This window comes from Scylla paramamosain, chromosome 14, assembly GCF_035594125.1.
Source record: "Scylla paramamosain isolate STU-SP2022 chromosome 14, ASM3559412v1, whole genome shotgun sequence".
Lineage (NCBI taxonomy): Eukaryota > Metazoa > Arthropoda > Malacostraca > Decapoda > Portunidae > Scylla > Scylla paramamosain.
In genome coordinates, this window is record NC_087164.1 from 397,049 (window position 1) to 405,000 (window position 7,952).

General features: G+C 40.9%; 1 protein-coding gene across 2 annotated transcripts in view; it reads left to right on the forward strand.

The window, feature by feature from the left end:
• Nucleotides 1–516: 516 nt before the first annotated feature.
• LOC135106725 (serine/threonine-protein phosphatase 6 regulatory ankyrin repeat subunit B-like) overlaps nt 517–7,952 on the forward strand; it is a 71,469-nt gene continuing 64,033 nt past the window's right edge. The window contains exons 1-2 of one of the 2 annotated variants that reach the window (XM_064015982.1): nt 517–747; nt 1,655–1,755. The gene's annotated coding sequence lies outside the window, so the exon portion shown is untranslated. Of the gene's footprint in view, nt 748–809; nt 1,091–1,654; nt 1,756–7,952 lie in introns of those variants that run through there. The other variant, XM_064015983.1, reaches the window with a different exon arrangement.

Consider the following 7,952-nt stretch of genomic DNA (forward strand, 5'->3'; position numbering starts at 1 on the left):
CTCGACGTTTCTGTATCACTGCAGAAAACGAGCAAACTTTTTAACGTAGACTTGTCAATATTTAACTAAAATTAAGGGTTAAATAAGGATCGTCACCCCTTCCCCACAGGATATTCATTGTCTTTGAAGGAGTGAGATAGAGTCGATTAAATAAGTGGAGAGGAATATTAAGAAAACGTCATCAGAGATAAATCTGTGATGAGTGAGGGAGGGGGGGAATCGCTGAATAATAGGTAACGAATGATAATGGCAATGAAATGAAAGGAAGGGAGGAAGGAGAGAAGGAGGGAGGGAGGGAGGAAGTAGTAAAGTTAATGAGCAAATAAATGAGAGAGAGAGAGAGAGAGAGAGAGAGAGAGAGAGAGAGAGAGAGAGAGAGAGAGAGAGAGAGAGAGAGAGAGAGAGAACTATTTTTTTTTCTAGGTGGTGGCTGATTTTCCTGGCGGCCGCCGCTTTGAACAAAGCACACAGGATGTGATGAAAGCTTGTGACTTAACGGTCTTATCTATTTACTTCTGGTGGTGAAATGGCGTGCCGGTAACGGCTGCAGCCTGCCACCTCGCTGAGCGCTTTTCAACTTTCCTATATAACTGTGTAACTTAGGGAAGCTCAAAGTTGAATTGTGTTGTTTTCTTTCTGGCAGTGGCTGAGTGAGGCAAGTGGCAACACGGGGGTGGCTCAGCGCGTCGCGTCTCGTACTCAGTCACGTATCACACATCCTGGGCGTGCGTGGGGTGTTGTGGCAGGGTAAGCAGCCCTCATTTGTACCACCAGTGTGCTACACTTTATGTTGCCAGGACACACTGCTATATTTCCACCTGCCTGTCACCAGTGTCTCTTTGTTTCCTTCATAACGGCTGTGTTTTCACCTTAATTAACCCTTTCTAAGCGCCGGAAGGAAAGGGATAAGATGTGTATCAGTATTATATACTTACGCTGCAACTCGCCCCTGAGAGAGAGAGAGAGAGAGAGAGAGAGAGAGAGAGAGAGAGACCCAGCTGAGCTAGCTGCCTCGCTCCTCCGCGCTTCAGAAGTACGGTGCAGACAAGACACAGCCGCCAGCCATGCATTACTACCCTTCCAGATAAAGGTTTCACCCCTACAACACCACGGATTACATAGTTAACATGTGAAAAAGTGAACAAGACTACTTTGGAGAGAGAGAGAGAGAGAGAGAGAGAGAGAGAGAGAGAGAGAGAGAGAGAGAGAGAGAGTGCCAGATCGTGATATGGGAAAGGATGAAATAGTGGAACGTGATGGAGTGTGTGAGGTATATGCTTCTCTCTCTCTCTCTCTCTCTCTCTCTCTCTCTCTCTCTCTCTCTCTCTCTCTCTCTCTCTCTCTCTCTCTCTCTCTCTCCTAGTAGATGTAGTAGTAGAAGTAGTGCCTCCGTTTTCATTATGAAGAGGAGCAAGGTCATCGTACACTTGGCAGCAGTGAGTGGCCGCCAGCAGGAGCTGGTGCTCAAGGTCACGGGAGTGCAAGCTACATTAGTGTTTGTAAGCCGTGAGGCACATGAAGCACACGACACTATCACCACCCATGGCTTGACACACTCCCACAACACCAACAACAAGCATCCTGGCGTGTGTGTTATAGCGCCTTGTTGCCCCAACACGGCTTTCATTGATATAAGATTTATTTGACATCCCAGGGAAGCAGCAGAGAGGCAAACAGCGTGAAGGAAGCCAGCAAGACAGAGGCAGGCAGCCTCAAAGAAGGCCACCAAAACAGAGGCAGGAACCCTCAACCAAGGTGTGTTGCACTCATCAGTGTTGCAAAAAAAAAATATATATATATATATATATATATATATATATATATATATATATATATATATATATATATATATATATATATATATATATATATATATATATATATATATATATATATATATATATATATATATATATATATATATATATATATATATATATATATATATATATATATATATGGGAGGTTGTGTTGAGGAATTGAGTTTTTCGGGCATTGAACAATACCAAGTTTGCTCTGCTCCAATTAGAAAGTTTAGAAAGATCAGAAGTGAGGCGTTCCGTGGCTTCCTTGCATGAACTGTTTACTTCCTGAAGAGTTGGATGTCTATGAAAAGACATGGAAAAGTGCAGGGTGGTATCATCAGCATGGAAGTGGATAGGACAAGATGTTTGGTTTAGAAAATCATTGATAAATAATAGGAAGAGAGAGGGTGAGAGTACAAAACCCTGAGGAACACCACTGTTAATAGATTTAGGAGATGACCGTCTACCACAGCAGCAATACAACGGTCAGAAAGGAAACTTTAGATGAAGTTATAGAGAGAAGGATAGAAGCCGTAGGAAGGTAGTTTAGAAATCAAAGCTTTGTGCCAGATACATCCAAGGCAACAGCCAAAGTTTCACCAAAATCTCTCAAATAGGATGACCAAGACTCAGAAAGGAAAGCCAGAAGATCACCAGTAGAGCGGCCTTAATGGAACCAATAGTGGTGATTAGATAGAAGGTTGTGAAGTGATAGATGTTTAAGAATCTTCCTGTTGAGGATAGATTAAAAAACTTTAGACGAACAGGAAATTAAAGCAATAGGACGGTAGTTTGAAGGATTAGAACAATCACCATTGTTAGAAACAGGCTGAATGTAGGCAAACATCCAGCAAGAAGAAAAGTTGATGTTGACAGACAGAGTTGAAAAAGTTTGACTAGGCGAGGTGTAAGCATGGAACAATAGGAGGGATTCCTTCAGGTCCATAAGCCTTCCGAGGGTTTAGGCCAGCGAGGGCATGGAAAACATCATTGTGTAGAATTTTCAATAGGTAGCATGAAATAGTCAGAGGGTGGAGGAGAGTTAGGAACAAGCCTTAAGTCACCCAAGGTACAGTTTTTAGCAAAGGTTTGAGCGAAGAGTTCAGCTTTAGAGACAGATGTGATAGCAGTGGTGCCATCTGGTTGAAATAAACAAAGGAAAGTAGAAGAAACAAAGTTATTGCAGATGATTTTGGCTAGGTGCCAGAAGTCACGAGGGAGTTAAATCTTGAAAGATTTTGACACTTTCTATTAATGAAGGAGTGTTTGGCTAGTTGGAGAACAGACTTGGCTTGGTTCCAAACAGAAATATAAAGTGCATGAGATTCTGGTGATGGAAGGCTAAAGTACCTTTGGTGGGCCACCTTTCTATCATGTATAGCATGAAAACAAGCTGGGTTAAACCAATATTTGGAAGGATTAGGTGGAGAAAAAGAATGAAGAATGTACACCTCCGTGCCAGACACTATCACCTCTGATATGCACTCAGCACACAAAGACGAGTCTTTGTCATGGAAGCAGTAGTCATTCCAAGGAAAATCAACAAAATACCTCCTCAGGTCCCCCCAAATAACAGAGGCAAAACGCCAGTGGCACCTCCGCTTAGGGGGATGCTGAGGAGGGATTGGAGTGATAGGAAGAAGATATGAAATTGTGATTGGAAGAACCCAATGGAGATGAGAGGGTAACAGCATAAGCAGAAGGATTAGAGGTCAGGAAAAGGTCAAGAATGTTGCGTGTATCTCCAAGACGGTCAGGAATACGAGTAGGGTGTTGCACCAATTGCTCTAGGTCGTGGAGGATAGCAAAGCTGAAGACTAGTTCATCAGGATGGTCAGTGAAGAGAGAGGAAAGCCAAATCTGGTGGTGAATTTTGAAGTCTCCAAGAATGGAGATCTCTGCAAAAAGGGAAGAAGGTCAGAATGTGCTCCACTTTGGAAGTTAAGTAGTCAAAGAATTTCTTATAGTCAGAGGAGTTAGGTCAGAGATATACAGCACAGATAAATTTAGTTTGAGAGTGACTAGTCGTAGCCAGGTGTTTGAAAACTCGGAAGATTCAAGAGCGTGGGCACGAGAGCAGGTTAAGTCACTGCGCACATTAACGCTACATCCAGCTTTCGATCGAAAATGACGATAGAGAAAGTAGGAGGGAACAGAAAAGGGGCTACTGTCAATTGTGTCAGACACCTGAGTTCCAGTGATGAAAAGAAGATGAGGTTTAGAAGAGGAGAGGTAATGTTCTACAGATTGAAAATTATATCTTAGACCGCGATTGTTGCAGAAGTTAATGAAGAAAAAGTTGAAGGGGGGTGTCAAGACACTTAAGGTCGTTGTCAGAAGGGCAGTCCGACCTGGGGACATTTGTGGTCACCTTCTCAGATGGGGACTCCGAGGCTGGTGTAGGAGTTGCCGTGATAATTTTGAAATTCTGAGTGAATGGTGTGTTTGTTATTAGGTGCTTGTAGTTTTGTGTGGAGGAAGAGAGTTGTCTTTAGAGGGCAGGCTGTGACTGCCCCCATGTGTTGTGAGACACAAAGGGAAACGTTCAGTGAGGTCACAGCTGGGTTTAGTGATAAGTTCACAGCACCCCCTAAACAGTGCTTTAGACCTTACTGGGAGTAATTATCGTTTCGGCAGGTGCCTACTGCCTCCTCCTCTGTGTGTGTGTGTGTGTGTGTGTGTGTGTGTCCATGTCTTTGTGTATGTGTGTGTGCGTTTGTCCATGTTGGTTTGTGTGTGTGTGTGTGTGTGATTCACGTACGGTCGTCTGCTGGTCACCCAGCCAGCCATTCCCCTACAGAAAGAGCTCAGAGTTCATAGTGGCAGATCTTTTGGGTAGGACTGAGACCACTGACACACCACACACCGGGATAGCGAGGTTACAACCCCTCAGGTTACATCCCGTACCTAATTGCTGCTAAATGAATAGGGGCTACACATTAAGAGGTTCGCCCATTTGCCCCGCCGCGCCCGGGATTCGAACCCGGGCCTTCTTGGTTGTGAGCCGAGCGTGCTAACCTCTACACAACACGGTGTGTGTGTGTGTGTGTGTGTGTGTGTGTGTGTGTTTGATTTTTTTTTTTTATGTAGGAGGGACACTGGCCAAGGGTAACAAAAATCAAATAAAAAAAAAAGAAGCCCACTGAGATGCCAGTCCCAGAAAATGGTTTAAAGCGGTAGTAAAACCTTGAAGGATAAGTGTCTTGAAACCTCCCTCTTGAAGGAATTCAAGTCATAGGAAGGTGGAAATGCAGAAACAAGTAAGGAGCTCCAGAGTTTACCAGAGAAAGGAATGAATGATTGAGAATGCTAGTTAACTTTTGCATTAGAGAGGTGGACAGAATAGGGGTGAGAAAAAGAAGAAAGTTTTGTGCAGCGAGGCTGCGGGAGGAGGGGAGACATGCAGTTAGCAAGATCAGAAGAACAGTTTCCATGAAAATAGCGGTAGAAGACAGCTAGAGATGCAACAATGCGGAGATGAGAGAGAGGCTGAAGACAGTCAGTTAGAGAAAAGGAGTTGATGAGACGAAAAGCTTTTGATTCCACCCTGTCTAGAAGAGCAGTATGAGTGGAACCCCCCCCAGACACGTGAAGCATACTCCATACATGGACGGATAAGGACCTTGTACAAAATGCTTGAAAAAGCAATAGCAAAGAGACTGACTGCATTAATAGAATCTTTCAACCTGCTTTCAAGCAATCAATTTGGATTCCGCAAAAAATAAATCCACAGAAACAGCAATACTGAAGTTCACAATCGAAATATACAAGAATATGGAGAGAAAGAACCATGTAGTAGGGGTTTTCTTGATATGAGTAAAGCATTTCACTCTATTGATCATAACATATTATTAGACAAGCTAAAAAACATTGGAGTTAGAGGATTACCACTAAAATTGTTTGCTAGTTACCTGTCAGGTAGGAAACAGTCTGTATTTTGTAACAATTATATGTCAAATAAAAAAAAAACTATTATTAAGGTGTGCCACAAGGTTCTATATTAGGTCCTATATTATTTCTGATATACATCAATGATATATGTAATGCTATTGATATGCTTAGTTACGTTCTATTTCTCAATGATACAAGCCTTCTTCTAAAAGATCATGATTTGTGTAACTGAAATGTAAAATTAACTCAAGAATTGCATAACATATTCAAATGGGTAACCGCAAATAAATCAACAGTAAACATTAATAAAACTAACTTCATATTGTTTCAAAGACACTCTGTTGTCAGTAATTTCGGAACAGTTTCCTATGGAGGCTGAGCTTAATCGTGTTTCTTCTACAAAATTCTTAGGAGTTATTATTGATGAAAATTTTAACTGGAAAAAGCATATACAATCGGTGTGCTCAAACTTATCAAAAACTTGTGGAATTTTATTTAGAATTAGGTACAATGTAACAAGTGAAGCCTTACGCAGCTTATATTATTAATTATGTTATCCATACCTTATTAACTGTTCATCGATCTGGGGCTGTACTTGGCCTGCGGTTGTGAATGATATCTTTGTAGCACAAAGGAAAATATTAAGAACCATTGCCTTTAAAGGTAAATACGACTCCACCGACTTACTGTTTAATGACTTAAATATACTAACTTTCGACCTCTTAAAGAAATAATTCATAGCGCTGACCATATATAAAAATGTTAATGATAATTATTCAAATAGTAATACATCTAATGTATTCCACAATAGCCAAGGTACCCGAGGATATCATAGTAATATGATTTGCCCACAAGAAAGAACTAGTCTGTATATATTTTTCCAAACACTGTGTTGGTCCTAAAGTATGGAACGTATTGCCTGACGATATAAAAAAAAAAAAATTTTTTTCAATATTTTCAAAAGTAAAATGAAAAAGTTCCTATTTAATAGTCTAAGTCAAAACTAGTATCTGTAATAAAGTTTTAGTATTTTTTGTACACATGAATGATGTAGCTTGTTACAAACATAACTTATCTTAAGGATATTAGCTCCTAAAAAAAGGGTGCAATAATATTATTTATTTTCTACTGTTCTATATGATTTGTATTGTTACCCTGCCCTCTATATAAGTTGCATTTATATGTATATCACTCCTCTGTCTGCTAGGGAGCCTCGGCTCAGCGGGCTAGTGCCCCATTAATCATATAATGCTTCTTCTCTGTAAAAAAAAAAAAAAAAAATGCTACTCTGGTCAATAAACAATCAATCAATTAAATTATAAAAAAAAAATAAATAAATAAACAGAATTAAGTTAGCAGCTGTGGGGGTAAGAAAACTGGCGAAGACATCTCAGAACACCTAACTTCATAGAAGCTGTTTTAGCTAGACAGGAGATGTGAAGTGTCCAGTTCAGATTATAAGTAAAGGACAGACCGAGGATGTTCAGTGTAGAAGAGGGGGACAGTTGAGTGTCATCTTCTTCGACACTGAACATTCTCAGTCTGTCGTTTACTTATAAAGGACAGGTGTGTGTGTGTGTGTGTGTGTGTGTGTGTGTGTGTGTGTGTGTGTGTGTGTGTGTGTCACTTGGGTGTTTTTACAATGCCGTTTCCCTGATCCAGAGGGGTGAGATATTACCTCTCTTTGAACAGCCTGTCTGTTGTCCGCCTGTTGGGATTGGCTGGGTTCTGAGCACAGCAAGGGACCTGCGGTAAATTTGTTTGTGTTGGCTTTTATTTTCAATATCCTTTCTTTTGTTTTTCAGTGTGCTCCTTTTTCTTTCCGTTTTCTTCACTATGTATGTTTTTATTTGGATTTCAGGAATGACATTTTGTTTTCTACAATTAGCATGTATTGTCATCTTATTGGCCGAGTCTACCTTGAAAAGGAACACGTTTTCTTAGTGTCCCCCGTGTTCTGGTTACCTGCTTTGTGGACATTATTCTAAATATTGGTTATAAGTTAGTGTAAGGCTTATTTACTCATTTTATATCATGTAGTATTATTTTCTTCATAATTTAAGTTCTCTATATCTTTGTATGTATAAGGGAGGAAATATTTTGAGGTGGAGATGTGTTGAAACAAGGGGAGATTGAGCGGGCAACAACACATTCCAAGGAGGGGAAGGCAGAGCGCCTTAAGTCGTGAGGTAGAACGGAGAGGAGGCGTCTCTCAGGGACATCACGTCTTGTGAGGTGTGAGGAGAGGAAATATGG